A 16,840-nucleotide genomic window follows, 5' to 3' on the forward strand; every position below is an offset into this window, starting at 1 on the left:
GACTCAAGTACATAGAAAGTCTTTACACTTCTTATCAACCACATACCGACAATGTTTACCAACACCCTATTGACGGTCTTCCGACAATTGGCCACCGTTATCCAAAAGACTCAAGTACATAGAAAGTCTTTACACTTTTTATCAACCACATACCGACAATGTCTACCAACACCCTATCAACGGTCTTCCGACAATTGGCCACCGTTATTCAAAAGACTCAAGTACGAAGAAAGTATAATTCCTACATCAACTTTTGGAAAAGTGTATGTTAACTACACAGTACAACACTTTTACCAACATAGTTTTATCACTTCAAAATTATTTTGTGAACACTATCCTGGAGTGCTTAAAGAATAGAAGCAAAATGCAAATTATTACATTTATTGTGCACAAGTGTACATACGCGCTACAACACATGCATGATGCATCAAAATATTTTATGGAGAACAATAGAGGAACAGAATATTGCCTTCGGCACACTTCCCCTCAGTTCCCTCTGAGTAACAATGACTGACACACAGCAATTGAAAAACATAACAGGTTTTAATTCACGATGTTTCGGCTGGAGGACCAGCCTTTTTCGAGTATAGTATAGCATTCGAAACAAAAGCTGTGTGCTTCAAATGCTGTAGTACACTTGAAAACGGCTGGCCCTCCAACCAAAACGTCGCCAATTAAATCCCGTTAGGTTTTTCTTACATATATACGAGGTGTTTCAGGGAAGACTAAGAAATTTTCAAAAAACAGGTATTTTGAGATGAATGTATGGCTTTTTCAGCATAGTATTACCAGTGTTGGCAGGCACCAGAAAACTTGTGAAGAGTCTTACGTAGTAAGCTGGTGAGCTAATTTTTATTAATGAACCTTTTCACTATCAGAAACTTCGTTAAAACATTAAGTTGGGCTAGTTGGTAACGGCTTGAAGGAATCATACTCTTAGCGGTAAGAACACACACAACACCAAGACACACACACACAGGACACCCGCTTGACTTCAACTATCTTTACTGGACACTTGTACGACATAAATATGTATCACTGAGCACACGCAGGTGCCTCGTCATCGGCATCAGGTCTAAATACGCCCTCCCCTCCTCCAAGGCATACGGTTGCGCCGATAAACAATCCCTTTTTCTGCCAATGCCAGGGAGGGAGTGCTTACACACGTCACCCACCTCTTGAATATGAAAGGCCTGGGAGCCGAGAAAAAAGAAAGAGAAATTATCGAAGTCTTTCGTATTTAAGAGGCGGGTGACGTGTGTAAGCACTCCCTCCCTGGCGTTGGCAGAAAAAGAGATTGTTTATCGGCGCAACCGTATGCCTTGGAGGAGAGGGGAGGGCGTAGTTAGACCTGTTGCGGATGACGAGGCACCTGCGTGCGCTCAGTGATACATATTTATGTCGTACAAGTGTCCAGTAAAGATAGTTGAAGTCTAGCGGGTGTCCTGTGTGTGTGTATCTTGGTGTTGTGTCTGTTTCTTACCGCTAAGAATATGATTCCCTCACTATCAGAGTTAGGCGTCTAGTTGCCATTAGAGATTTGTAGCAGTTACACGCACTGGAGGGGTTTCTTTCCCTGTGTGCTTTCAAAAGCGCATGTATTTTCGCACGATGCAGCCAAATTTTGTCGAGCCACAGCGGCGAAAGTAATCATGTTTTGTACATTCCAGAAACTGATATGGCTACTACGAACAACTGGCTAAAAGTCTAACTGCAACCAGTTGCAAACCTGTGTTAGTTAAAAAGTTAATTATCAGAAATTAGTTAACCAGCTTACTAAATACACCTCACCGGCTTTCTGGTGTCTGCTAACACTGGTAATATTATGCAGCAAAAGCCATATGTTTGAAAACTACTTATTCTTCCCTGAAACACCTGGTGCATATAAATACTGCTCACTTTCCTGTACAACACAGAAACGAAATAATTTCTTCTGTAACATGAAAGTTCCATGAGCCACATAACAAACCCGTGGAAAAAAACTGCATGCATACACACACATCTCTCCAAAACAGCTAAAAAATCCCACACAGTGAAACAATGCTTACACTGTCTTAAGACCAACATTAAAGGCTGCAAACACTAGCGAATTAAAAGTCAAACAGATGCCAAACATATGCTAAATGTCCCCATGGATGTAGATATTAAGCTATGAGCTGATTTTAATAAAAATGCATCAGCACAGAAATGCTTAAGCGACTTTGTTGGTGCACTATCCTGACACTTGTCCTCAATATCAGGCAGCCTGCTTGTTGTTCATCATCATCATCAGCCTGCCTATGCCCACTGCAGGGCAAAGGCCTCTCCCATGCCTCTCCAATTAACCCTGTCGTTACTTGTCTGCATCACCAGCGGAAGAGGTAGCGTCCTAGTGATGAGACGTACGCACGAACAGGTAGCCTCCTCCATGGCAGAATGCAGCAGCAAGAGAACTGCACAAGAAAACATTCAAAGTATACAGTTATAGTAACTTCTAATAGAATCAAACACGGAGAAGCAACAATCAGTTAAATGTGCACTAAAATGCAGCACTCCGAGCGAGTTTGATAAGGCTGCTGAGTAATAGCATAAGCAGCAGTCACAAGACTAGAACTAAATGTAATGCGTCCTTGAACAAGAAAAAGCTATAACATGCTGTTGTGTTCAATTCTGCCCCCACATTCGAAGACTGAATGATATTCACAGGAACTGACATTAACGTGTTACACCTAATTAGGCTACCACGAAGAGATATTTAGCCATTCCAGTCATATGAAGATAACATGCAGGCCATTAAATATGAAAATTATTTTGTGTTTCTGATTTGTCTGCACAAAAATTCAGGCAGCTTTTGTTTTCAAAAGTGATGGCTCAAAGACATTGCAATATAATGCACATGTTGCTGTAGATAATGTATCATTTGGAGCTATACCAGGTGTTAGGGGAAAATGTATGAACAAAGAGTACAAAGGTGAGCAAGTTCGTCAGGGCAAGAGTGGCACACTCTAAAGCAAATGAATCAAAATATTAAGGCACACACTGCGTCAGATACAACACTTGTAAGTAAAGATGCATAGCACTACAAGCGATAAAAGCCTCAGAAACGTGCCCCTAAGGGAGCAGCTGGACTGGTAGTTTATTTGTCCCGCAGCACATCCCTCCAGTGCTGAGGCCTGCTCATATCTGTTTAAGTTAAGAATACAAGGGAAACAAGCAAACAAGTGTTCCAAAGATAAAAATGTGCACTTAGGTTGCTCTTTAGGAAATTACCTGTCACTAACTGCAGCAATAAATACCTCGAGAAAGTAAATTAAGTTATTTACACAGCTTATTACAAACCTTGATGGCACGGGAGAAAGGCAACATCAAATGCATCGGTTCAAGTAAAGCCAGGGGTCTTGTTAAGGTCACAGCAATATTTGTTGACTTAGGCTCAGCTAGTGTAATGCAATCAGTAACTGAACGTCGGCATGAATAAAAATAACAATGCACCAATACTCAATTCCAAATGCATTTCAACTGTACAGTGCAGTCAGTTGTGACAAAGGGAGTGTGAAAGAAAACCTCAGCAATGCTCATGACATATTGAATTTGCACCTTTCTTCTGTACAGCTAAAATATAAGCTTTACAGGGTTTCATGTAATGCAAGGATAACCTGGTAAGGTATCAATTATTGATGCTAGCAACAAATATGCTTGTAAAGCAGAGTGCTCCACTTGAACGCCAATATTCAATTATGCATTGCCCGTTAGGCCATGCCTATCACATCACTGGTTCACTTCAAACATGCCATACCTTGTAAGAGGTAGGTACTGCTGAAGTAAATCTATAAAATTTATTTGCTGCTTTTAGACTGCTGTATAAAGGTCATGAAGCAGATAATTGTTTTAATTTGGTCTATACTGTGGTCAAGATTTCCAAGCACGAGAGGCATGAGGGAAAAAACTATAAAAAGCATTTCACACTATAACACAATGCACTTGACTAGGGGAGTGCTTTCATGATGCCCGCAATATCTTTTCCCTTTCTCTTGGTCCTCTTTTAAAAGAAAAAAAAAACGAAAGAGAGAGGGAGCCTGGAGCAGATTTTTGGCAGGCTAAAAAAGACAAGGAAAATATACCCACTTGTCTACCTATCCTTTTACAAGTGGCACATGCTTGATATCCAGTGTCAATGGCTGATAGGCTGAACCAGCAGGTCTTGATGTCATTTGCCTCTGGTTGAGGTAGCATTGGCTCGATGACAGATGAAAGCTGGTGCAAAAGTAGCGTGATGATACCGGTGGAGCAGCTGTACAGGGCTTGACTGCGGGTGCATTTGAAGAAAGGCTGCATTAGAGCCATGCTTTCATAAACATCACAGAAGGCACATCCCATTACAACCTCTAGCTGTTCATTCCAATGTGTTCATGAGTGGAGGCTAATGATTAATTACCTATGCCTCCAATAGTTAGCAAAAAAATGGTTTACAAAGCTTGTCATACTTTTCTTAAAGCTATTATTCGCGAATCACGTTATACTTTTATCGCTTCAGACTGAAAATGAGGGAATGACATAAATGTAGTGAACGTAAAAAAATAAAATGACAACAAACCTTCCATTGTGCGATTACCTCAGCTGCACTGCAATGGAATGGTTCTGCTATTTTTAATCGTCGTTTCGTTGACCAGAACTATCAAGAAACACAGCACTTGATGTGACTGCGACGTAGAACGGGCAATGCTCCTTATCCAGTAAACACTCAGGCAGCAGAATCAAAAGACGCACGCCGCTACAAGCACTTTTCGTTCTTATGGTCTCCTTTTCACGCGCTGCTACTGTTCACTCGGAATAACGAATCAAGCAGCACCCCATAGTTCTCGGCGTGCAACCAAATTCTATCACATAACTCGTGCGCCGAGGAGCTGACGCAAAGAGCGTGAGGCGGCGGGTTAAAAGTTGCATAGTTGGCAAGCGAGCGTGTCAGAACACCTTCTCTCTGCAAACGATCGCGTGGTGCCCGCATTTTGCACCTCACTGCGAACAAGGCGTGAAGACCAACCCACATGCATTCGCAGCCCTCAATCATACCCCCGACACATCGCAGAAGTCATTTTCCAGTTCTGTACTTACATTTGTCAACGTTCACGGCAAGCCGTTTCTTCTATCGGGCTTCGGGCGCCGGCCGCTCTCGGCGTGGTTGCGTGCAGTACGTCAGAGCAGTTTTTGAGCACTGCGTGCGCGTAAGAACGTCTTCCGCAGCACTGGAGCCATCTGTCACCTTACTAACGAGGCCGCACATTTAACACAAACAAACTGAAGAAACGCACCCAGAACTTCACAACCGTCGCACCCCGTCAACAAAGAGTCGTTTCAGCGTCCTAAAAAAGATAGTGTAGCGCGCGGCCAACATGAGACTCGCAATCCGCCGCCAGCGAACGGAAAGGTGGCGCTAATGTCGCCTAACTTTACACGCGTTAAAAAAAGAATTGATAAAACCCTTTTTGCCACAAACTTGTTGCATTAAACAACAAAATATTTTGTTTCAATTACAAAGTCAGCAAATTGGAATGCTTGAGGTGAAAAAATGCGTCTACTCACAACCAACTGTTTCTGGCGGCGCTGCGAACGAAAGCTTGGAAAACCGGGCAGCATCCGGGCAGCTACAGGCGACGCATCTGGGGCCAGGAAAGCCGCAGCCGCTGCACGGCTGCACTGTCTGCCTTGTTCTAAGGCTATAACTCAGCTCCCTGTAACTGCGTCGCAGAATAAGGAATGATGATGATGTTGCCAAACGCTACTGGTTTCGGTTTTTATTTTCGCATATTGTGTGGCTTAGCGTACTCTACACAGCTTGGCTCATGCGATTTAGTGTACGTGTGTGTGTGTGTACGCCGCTCTAGCGTGACGCGCGAAACTTTAAAGGCTGCGCTGCAGCATCGCCTCTGTTTTGTGAGCGTTTATATAACGTCATTGGACACCTTGCACGCTCTTTGCTCGAGCGAGCCCCGCCGACAGTCGCGCTACCGTAGTCTTTTTGTGTGCTTCCTTGATTGCTTTTTGCCTCTGCCTTACGCGGTCCTCGGCTCGGCCTCACGTCCGCTGATGGCAGTAAGAAAAGGCGAAGAATGAACACATGCTTTCGCGCGTCTACTCCGTATGACTACGTTAAAACCCAACACTTTATTCCAGGATTCCTTAATCATTGCATTACGGGAAGATAGGAAATACAGCTATCACCACGTTTTCCCTCGCCACAGCTTCGTACCGTGTTTGCGTTGAAGGAGATGCAAGTGAAGATGCGGAAGAGGCACTGCGCCTGTGCTTTAGCGGTGCTCAAAGTGGGGGCTGCTCTCACCCTAGCTTTTTCCATACTGGAAGCTCCTCTGTGGCTCAGTACTAGCGAAAAATGTAACAAGTCAAGAATGAGGGCTTATAGTGCTCCAATTGCCGTGCACCTTCCTCATGCAAAGCCCTTGTTTCCGCAGTTGAGTACAGCGGGCCGCGGTTACCTGTTTTGTTTCTCTATACTTCTCTTTATAGTATCGGCCGCCGAACATGAATAAAAATTAATATTGCCTTGCCTGAAATTTCGCATGTACAGTCGCCGAGGAACGAAGCAACTTGAGTTCTCGAAGCTGTAAGCCTGCACACGTAACACAGAATTTACTCAGAGCGCGAAGCGGTGCGGCCCTTTTCGCGCGGGGTTTTTCAGTCCCGTGCGATCAGCCATTGCTGGTCGCTCGAGGAGGAGGGTAGTGCGAGGGTTTAAATTGGGCGCTCCCACGTGGAGTGGCATAAAGTGTACCGGGCACTTTTGCATGGCGGGCAGTGTGCAGGGAAAGTGTGCTTGCGGTGCAGGTTCAGGAAGCTGGTGATATAATTTGGACGCCATTTGGGCTAGCGAGAACGTGTCATTCAATGAGTGTGGAAACACATCGGTGCAATGCTAAACTTCAATTTTTTTGTAGCTCGCAACAATAATCCCTCTGAAACCTCAGAGCGAAACGCTCTTAATGCTAGTGTGTTTTAGCACCGTCGTACGATACATCACTGTTCAACTGCACGTTAAAATATGACCTATCAAGAATTACAACAATAGCAACACCAACGTGTTTCGAATTGGCAGAGTTGTTGTACAGCTCTGCTGAAATTCTTTGTTAGTTCTGAAATGTTAAATCTGTTTAATGACTGCCTGAGTACAGAATTTAAGGACGAATACGCAGCAGAAAGCATTGTTTTCGTGTAGAATGAGCCATCAGCGAAACTGATTCGCTGTAACGAAGTCATCATTGCGCTTATGTAACACAATCACTAGCTCCTATTTTTTCTTAAAGTTCTTTTAATTTCCTTGAAGTGCGAGGCAATAATACTTGAGTATTCTATGAATTCATTCACTTTGTACCAAAATTATTTCGTTTGCTGGTAACTTTTTTCGTAGACTTCATACAATCAAAAATTGTCACTAACTGTCTTCAGTTCAAGGCACGTTTCTGAATTTCGGGATAAATGCTCTGTTATGAACTTTGCCCTTTTCCCCGCACTCGAAAATGCGAAAGCAGTAAAGCTAGTATTGAGAAAATTCAACTGAAATTTCTAAAAATCCACAGCGTGCTCGGCTATGGGAATGTGATTGCAAATTTTTGTTTCGTCTTCAAGGTTAGTTAAGTGGCCGCTTTGAAGTTGTCGGCTACAGTACTTGATTATTTTAGGCTTTTATTTGTTTATTCGCATCACCAAAATGCTTTCTCGGTTCGTAGTATATTTCTATTGACAGCAGTATATAAGCAGTAAGAAAATTGTATGAACTTTCTATCAACAAATGTTGATAAAATATGCCCTAAGAAAATGTGACTGCAAATGTTTGTTTCGTGTTCAAGGTTGCTTTAGTTGCATTGACATGTTAGGCTAGAGTACTTAATTAATTTAGGCATTTATTCTCATTATAAAACGTTCTGTCGGTGTCTAGTATGTTTCTACTGACAGCAGTACATAGAAAGCAGTAAGGAAATTGTATGAACTTCCTATCAACGAATGTTAATAGAATATGCTCGGCTAAGGGAATGTGAGTGTAATGTTTGTTTCGTGTTCAAGGTTGTTTTAATAGCTTTGAAGTGTTCGCCTACAGTACATGATTTGAGGCATCTATTCGCATGACCAAAAATGTTTTGTCACTTTCTAGAGTATTTCTGCTCACAGCAGTCCGTAAAGAACAGAAAGTATTAAAATGGAATATATCTTTTGTTTTAAAACGTTTTCCCATATCCTGATTACATTCCAAACGCATTTGCTGCGAATAATGTTGGTCGCTTTTCGATATAGTGAAATTGTTGACTAGCTGCAACAGATTCCACCATGTAATCAGGTAAGATGTCGTCACGATTATGCGAACAAAATAGTGTTAATCACCTCGAACGCCATGCAGTTTGTTCATTTACTTCTCTCAACGTGTCAAACTGCACCCAGATTTTCTAGTAACTTTCTATTGACAGGAGTAAATACAAAGAAGTAACAGTCTACCAACTTTGTATTGACAAAGGTACATAGAATGTAAAAATTAGTTTCTAGTAACTTTCTATTGACAGGAGTACATACAAAGAAGTAACTTCTACCAACGTTGTATGAACAATTGTTGATAGAATGTAAAAGTTACTACAAGGTTACTAGAGTCAATAGAATGTTAATACAAATTCTAAAGAAAGTTGATATCCATTTTTGTAAGGGGGGCGGCGCCTCTAGCTCCTAACTGCTGCTAAGCAGGAAGCCGGGAAGAAGCGCTGCTGAAGACAGGGCTGCTACGCACGACTCTCGACGCGCGTGCAAAGGGCCTTAACGCAGCGCGCCCGGGCTGCGGCAAACGCCACTGGGGTACCTGACTAGGCATCCCACCTAGTGGTTGTAAGGGCGTGACCCTTCAAGTCACGACCCCCAACACCTCTCCCTATGATTTAATAAATGTTTTCACCAGCAGCACCACTTCGTGCAAAGCCTCGAAGCACTGTTCTCGCTACTCATACACTGTGTACGCCTCGCCGACTAAGCCTGTTATTGACATGTGATGCTACCTGACTAAACACGCGTTAAGTGCAGCGATATTGTTTCGAGTTTTTCGGAATATTTTTTTCTCGCGCTTTGCGAACGCATTGAGTATTTGACAGTAATGAGCCATTCCATCATGCGCTTAAACATTTAAGCCTGATTCTGTATACACCTCGTTGAGAACTTCGACTGTACGTGAAACGCTGCTACAAACACCAGGCGGTTACTATGTTACGCACTTTTCTCTATCCATCCCTTCCACGTGTTCTCCTAGGGAGGCGGTTACCAGGCTTTTACCAGCCGCGGTGGCTCATTGGTTAAGGCGGTGGGCTACCTGCTGGTAAATTGGTAAATTGGTTTTTGAGGAAAGGAAATGGCGCAGTATCTGCCTCACATATCTCGGTGGACACCTGAACCGCGCCGTAAGGGAAGGGAGGAAGGTGGGAGTGAAAGAAGAAAGAGAGAAAGAGGTGCCGTAGTGGAGGTCTCGGGAATAATTTCGACCGCCTGGGGATCTTTAACGTGCACTCACATCGCACAGCACACGGGTGCCTCTTGCGTTTCGCCTCCATCGAAACGCGGCCGCCGCGGTCGGGTTCGAACCCGGGTATTCCGGCTCGGTAGACGAGCGCCTTACCACTGAGCCACCGCGGCGGGTGGCTACCGAGCCGGAGTAATCGAGTTAGAACCCGGCTGCGGCGGCCGTTCCGATGGAGGCAAGACGCAAGAGGCGCCCGTGTGCTGTGCGATGTCAGTGCACGTTAAAGACCCCCAGGTGGTCGAAATTATTCCGGAACCCTCCACTACGGCACCTCTTTCATGCTTTCTTCTCTCGCTCCCTCCTTTATCCCTTCTCTCACATTGCGGTTGAGGTGTCCACCGAGAACTGAGGCAGATACTGCGCCAGTTTCCTCAGAAACAATTTTTTTATATCTGGCCCCAAAAAATGGCGCGATGTGTCACAGCCACTCTTGCACACGTTACAAGAAGGAAGCAACCGATAATAATTAAGGTTTCTCCATACGAAATGCAAATATTAAGGCGGACGCCTTTAATGCCTCATCTTTGTAAGCAGGAGTTGTCGACAGAAATGCCACGCTTTTCAAATTGCCGAAATGGTCGTGACGTCACAGTGCGCGAATTTCAAACGGGGGAAATTGTACTTTGACTAGTAACTATGCAACCAGTTAAAGGGATGGTATAGTGATGCTCCAAGTAAAATAAATAAATAAATAAAACTGAGTAGGAAATTAGTCGGGTTAGGGAATCAAACCAGGGTCTCCGGAGTGCGTGACGATCACACTGACCACTCCGCCATGCCAGCTCGATGGTTTGGAGTGAACAAAGGTGCGTCTAATGAATACGGTGTCTTCGTTCACTCCCACCTTCCTCCCTTCCCTGACGGGGAAAAAAGCAAAAAGAGAAATAAATAAAAAGTTTATAAGAAATAAAAATGAAAAGTTAATAAATGGCTGTGGCTTAGCTTGGTTAAGCCCGGTAATTGCGAAAGCAATATCCGTAGCTACGCCATGGTTCAGCTGGTAGTGTAGCTGGTGGTGGTGCTTGTGCTGAGACTTGTGGTGATGCATCGGTTATGCAATCCAATCTAATGCAATCCAATCCAATTCAATCCAATGCTGCTCTGTGTACTAGAATTCTTGCAGCTGTGACGTCACACCGCTAGGCGCGCCGCGCGCGGCGGGCGCAGGAGTTATGCAGCAGCCACCACGCGCGGCCTTGCCTCGCGATGGCACAAGTTGGAGCCCTGCTCTTGCAGCTGTGACGTCACACCGCCAGTCGCGCCGCGCGCGGCGGGCGCAGGAGTTAGGCAGCAGCTACCAAGCGCGGCCTCGCCTCACGACGGCACAAGTTGGGCCCCTGGTTTTTGCGGCAGATGGTATGACGTCATAGCAGAGGTCAAGCTAAAGGTCAATGGTAGCTAGCGCGGCCTCGCCACGCGAGGAGCTGAAAGTGAAAGTAGTATTGCTTTCGCAATAAAAATTGAAAAAACACAATAATAAAAATAAAAAATAAAAAAATACCAAAGCAAACCAGTGCGCTAGGAAAGGCTTTCGTATTGCAGCACTATAGAGAGCCAAAGTGCTCCCTGAATTTTTTACAGTGACCAGTTACAGCCCCGAAAAGTAACTGAACAGTTACAGAAAGGTAAATGATTACTATTGCGCTATTATCCCTTCAACGTTTATTGCCAAAACAGCGATTTACTCAATCTACAATGGACTATTGTGGCTTGCTTGATATTGTGTTATACGTTTTTAATTTTCACGAGTGGTCGTTTTTGGATTATTGGTTTGAAAACGCAGGCACTACATCTAGGACAAAAACACAAAGGACACCTGTTAGACGTCAACTAACTTTTACTGGACGCATACATGACATATATAGCTTTCACTGATGACGCGCAGGTGCCTGGTCATTTACAGCAGGTGTAACTGCACCCCCCGCGCGTCTCCTGTGTGGCATACGATTTTGGTTTTTGAGAAAAGAAAGTGGCGCAGTAACTGCCTCACATATCTCGGCGGACACCTGAACCGCGCGGTAAGGGAAGGGATAAAGGAGGGAGTGAACGAAGAAAGGATGAAAGAGGTGCTGTAGTGGAGGTCTTCGGAATAACTTCGACCACCTGGGGATCTTTAACGTCCACTGACATCGCACAGTACGCGGGCGCCTTTTGTCTTTCGCCTCCATCGAAAAACGGACACCGCGGTTGGATTCGAACCCGGGTACTCCGGCTCGGTAGCCCAGCGCCTTAAACACCGAGCCACCACTGCGGGCCGGGAAACTTAGGGAAACTGCTCGTTGCTGGCGCTTCGTACTTGGCTAATGAAGCCTGATAACGCAGCGGGGCACGGGCAAGAAATAGATGGGACAGAGGGGTATCTGGCTTTTGCCGCAGCCATCGTCGCCCTGCGTGTTTCTTCCTCACACGTCTTAATCCTTTCAACTCTTCTCTGTCTGCACAAAGATATTGATGCAATGTAGCACCAGTATACGTGCACCTGCACTTTCCTTTTCCTCCGTCATGCAGCGCCACATTCACTCCCCCCTGTATCCCTTCCCTCACGGCGCACTTTAGGTGTCCATCAAGAAGACAGTAACTGCACCGTTTCCATTCCTCAAAATGCACACACGCCGCCGGCTTTCCTCGTAATGGGATTAATGCTTTCGCATTGAAACACTAAAAGTAATGTTTGCGGCTGGTCTCGCTGTTTCAGGTCTTACGCAGGGCAGTCAATATTTACTTATTTACTTGCGTTAAATCCAGCATGCGGCCCGCAGTACCGTTGCCTGGGTTCGTGTCAATGGTGGCAAGCCAAACTTCGAAGCATCGGGGTCTGCAGTCTAGCAATCAATGAAGAGCAACACGAACGGAACGTCTGATCTTCGTTTCCCTCGCCATATATTCAAATGCGTGTAGGTAAGACCGTACGTCTTACAGCCCCTGTACGCCCAACGCCTCCATTATGCATCGCGCGGCGCGTGGCAGACAGATGATAAGCGACGACGACCCACAATGAGCCAAGCTCAACCTGCTGCTGCGTTCGAATCTTTGCGTTTGCACACAATTATACCATTCGTCGCCGAAAGAGAGAGGGAGAAACTGAGCCTCGGAAACGCGCAGTTCTTTGCTCTATAAGCGGCGACCATCCTGACGCCGTCCCTTCGGAACGAACAAGGCGCAGGCAAGCGGACAAAGGGAATGCAAGAGAGAGAGGGTTCGTTAGATGAATGATAGAGCACGGCCGTGCGGCGAGCGCATGTGTTCCTGCGGTCTGGCAGATCGAATTAGGCGGCCTGCAGCCGCTATCCCGCCGACGATCGGCGCTGACGTTGCTGCTGAGCGACATTATTTGGCTTGATATACGTAGTGTAGCGTATTCTTTAGTGCAACGTAGTATACTAGCCCGATTTTGTTCGAGTGCGTCTATACGCCTGTGCGTGGCTCTTCTGCGGGAACCCAGTTATTGTGACCTGGAGACGACTTTAATTTAGAAGCAGGCTGTTTGCGGGCTTGTGTTAGGGACTCGTTTCCTAATCTTCTTTCGTCGTGGAAGCGACTGCATTGTAAATGGACGAGTCGTGTGCCTGATTAGTATGCACGCCGGTTTCTGCTGATAAGCGGAATAGTTGCCCTGTTACGAATTTTTAGTCCATTGTTCAGGGCGTTAGTCTGACAGTGCCTTCCATCGATCGTGTATGCGTATAATATATATACATAAATATTCACAATTTCGGGACCGCGACAGTGCTAAGCCAGATTTAACAAATCCTCCCTTCATGCTTGATCTACAAAGTCATGGCTCAGTCTTGTCCTTTTAATCAAGTGATATTTGGCGATAGTTCGTTCGCTGCCCTCGTCGATGTCACTATATATATATATATATATATATACAGCGAAGTATACACTTCGTTAAAGGAAACATATTTATTCGACTCGACGTTTCGCTCGGAAGACCGATCTTCTTCAGGAGTGATTTTACATTGTTAATGCATCCCGTTTTATAGGGGTGGGCACAGAACAGGTAAGTGGGAAACACAAAGAACATAGCAGAAAAATACGCATAAAAATTATTAGAGGCAGTGCGACTCACACACACACACAAAAAAAAAAAAAGGAGAGAGAGTGCGAGGAACAGGTGCTCAGTAAGAAAATACAACGTCCAGGTGCGGCCTCTGCTTTGGTAAGCACCACAGGCTTGCTTATTGACGCCTGTCAATAACGGTGGTTAACAAGCCTGCTAGTTAGCACGTCTTAGCTGAATTATGATGTACTACACCACTGACAATGCTATGCCAGAAAAAGCGCGCATCTAATTCAAATAGCTTATTTTTAAAAATTGCAGAAAGTCTTAGGTGAAACACCCTGTACATATATATATATATATATATATATATATATATATATATATATATATATATATAAATATATATATATATATATATATATATATATATAATATTTCCAATAAAGCTCATCCTTTTTTTAGACAGCTTCGCAAGTACGGGGCAAGTGAACGCACACTTTAAGTCGGCTGCCGGCACCCCTTTGCCAAAGGGGCAGTTGAATCTATGACGTTTCTTTGATCATTCGCGCAAACTCGGCAATACCGCAGTGGTTCCACCGAACGCACTCTTGTCTGCCCAACTAGCTAGATCCTGTCTCCTGCCTACATTCGTTGTCCTCCAGGACTTACGAAGATATGGCGGTTAAGAATGCTTGCTGCGTCGCAGCGTGTACTTGCTCGGCATACTGGAGCAAGTCTGGAGTAGGTGCGGAGATGCCCCTGTACGACACCGGTGCAACTCCGCAGTGAAACACGCTCAAGAATGCTCTGTAAACGCGTGCGTGCCGCGCCAGTGTGCTGCTACTGTTCGCAGAGGGAGTTGTCATTGATTGATTGATTGATTGATTCATTCATTCATTCATTCATTCATTCATTCATTCATTCATTCATTCATTCATTCATTCATTCATTCATTCGTTCGTTCGTTCGTTCGTTCGTTCGTTCGTTCGTTCATTCATTCATTCAAGAGGCGGGGTCTCGCAGTGAAGCTCGTTTTGAAGTTTAGTCTGGTTGGGTTATATTGTACCGGTGCGAAACCTACCGATGTAAACAACGGTACGAGGCGTGCGATGACAATTTTAAGCATACAGCGCTGTACACTTCGTACTCAGCGCGCATTAACGCCAAAGGTTCTTCGCGCCAGTTGTTATCGGTTTACGTTTCGACACGCTTGTACGAGAAACCAGTAACAAGAACCGCGTTATTAAATCCCAACCAGCAAAAACTAACTAGTAAAGGCTCAGAATAAATGCTCCGTTGGGTGGGGGCATCGTTCGGGCTCGGTCACTTCATGGTAGCGCTGCAGCGGCAAGAGAAACATTCGAACTCATTGCACTTCTTCAACAACTTTTTCTCGCGGAAATAAATAAATAACATAATTATCGCATAAACTCACCGCTTATCAGTGCAAGCCTATCGCTTGCCAAAAGTTTCAGCGTCGCTTTCGAAGGACACGCGCGAAGCGAACCTCTCGAAATATCGCGCCGTCTACGCGAGCGGAGGTTCACGCCACATTTGCCGGCTGTATCAGAGTTCACGGGCAATCTACTCGAAGCGGAGAGAGAACGCGGCATCAAAAAGAGATCAAAAGCTCCTATTTCTCCCTTATTACATTCCGACTTTCATTACCGAGGTGGCCATAGGCACCGCTATCGCTGGCCTCGCTTTCTTTTGTTTTTGTGGGGTGCTCCTAAACACGCCAGCTCGCCTTTCCCTACGTTCCCTACACTCCTCCGGGTCCTCTCCCATCGGGAAGAAAGAGGACAGAATGAAAATAGAAAGGAAAAGAGGTCGAGCAACGGCAACACAAACAGCAAAACGTCTGTGTGTTGCTCGCAGCTTGCGCTTCATTTCCTCCCCATCTCTGTTGAGGAGGGAAAAAAGGGAAATAAAAGGATGAAAATAAGGAGGTAGGGAAATGTGTAGGGGACAGAAAACACGAATCAGGACACACACAGGCACACGCACACACTAACGCCCCCCCCCCCCCCCCAAAAAAAAAAAAAAGGAATGAAAGAACCAACAAAATGCACCTCATCGCAAGGCCAGAACCACCGCACAAATCCCCATATGAGGGCGCTGGTAGCAGTGGACCCGAGTTCTCCTGCATATAACCGGGAAAGTGGAACTGAACTACGTAAGAAAGAGGAGGAGGAGACCAAGGGAGAGGGGGTGCTTGTATAATGCACGCGTCCATCGTTCGACCATGCCCCAAACACGTGGTTACCTTGACGCAAACGCCGGTTTACGAATGTATGCGCCGGCGTCCCTTCGCGAGCGTTAAGCGCACGCGCACACATGGAGGCACCCAGCGCGCAAACAGAAAGAAGAGAGGATAGTTCGGGAAGAGCCGTTTTGGCATGAAAATTTAGTCCGGCCGGCCAGCCTGGAAAAGAGGAAAAAAAAAACCGGGAAAAAGTGGGAACCCGTGGCGGAGGTTCATTTACGAAGCTATCTCCATTCACACGCGCAATTCGTCCCGACAGGACGGCTAAAAAAAATGAAGGAAAAAAACGAGAGAGAGAAAATGACACTCTGGCGCACTGGTAGAAATCCCATCTCGTCCACAGGCGAGCTTTCTTTCCCTACACACGCGTTTCCCTTTTTTCGCTTTCCCCTTTTCCCTGCCAGCGTCCGCACTCTTCCCTACAAGATCGGGTTCTCAGTGGGCATGCCGCTCGGCCAGTGTTGCGGTAGGGGGAAGATAGAGAACCAGTGGGGGAAAAGGGAAATTGAGGAAGAGAGTAGAGGGAAATGTAATGCTAGAGCTAGAGCCCGAGATCCGAAATTATAGCCTCATTTGCGAGGCCGCGGGAACTTGCGGGAGTAGTGGTGACCTGAGGCGGGATATAGGGACCATGCCCTCTTGCAGGAATCTTTCGTGTGCCTCGCGTGTGGATGTGCGTTTGTTTTTCTGCTGTTGGGAAAATGGGTACTGAGCCGAAATCAAGGCGAAATGAGACACTTTCCAGAATGGAGAACACAAAGAAAGCTGGACGGTCAAAAAAAAAAAAAGGCGGAGAGAGGAAATGAAGGAAGAACGGAGAATACGAAATGAGACCTAGAGAGAATGAGTTTCAAGTCCGTCGCGGCAAGAAGACGGGCAGCCTCGTTAGGGTCAAGGGCAGAGCGCATCTGGTCTCGTGCCGGTGATCTCATGAATATCTAGCATCGAGAGGAAAAGAAGTGAGCAGGATTTGAAAAGTGGCAATCTGGGACTTCCGCTTATTCGGCACAGCATACTTTCGGTGTCACTT

The 16,840-nt window shown here is 45.5% G+C and overlaps 1 protein-coding gene and 1 long non-coding RNA gene across 3 annotated transcripts in view; one reads left to right on the plus strand and one right to left on the minus strand.

Annotated features, from left to right (window-relative positions):
• LOC149335946 (uncharacterized) overlaps window positions 1-16,840 on the plus strand; it is a 164,961-nt gene that overhangs the window by 73,312 nt on the left and 74,809 nt on the right. The window lies entirely within an intron of this gene.
• LOC149335948 (uncharacterized) lies at window positions 1,446-5,467 on the minus strand. Its single transcript, XR_016284128.1, has 3 exons — window positions 5,092-5,467; window positions 4,105-4,285; window positions 1,446-2,432 (listed from the first exon to the last, which is right to left on the minus strand). It is a non-coding gene; the product is annotated as an uncharacterized LOC149335948 (long non-coding RNA).

Source organism: Amblyomma mixtum, chromosome 7 (genome assembly GCF_055824585.1).
Source record: "Amblyomma mixtum isolate Tamu chromosome 7, ASM5582458v1, whole genome shotgun sequence".
Lineage (NCBI taxonomy): Eukaryota > Metazoa > Arthropoda > Arachnida > Ixodida > Ixodidae > Amblyomma > Amblyomma mixtum.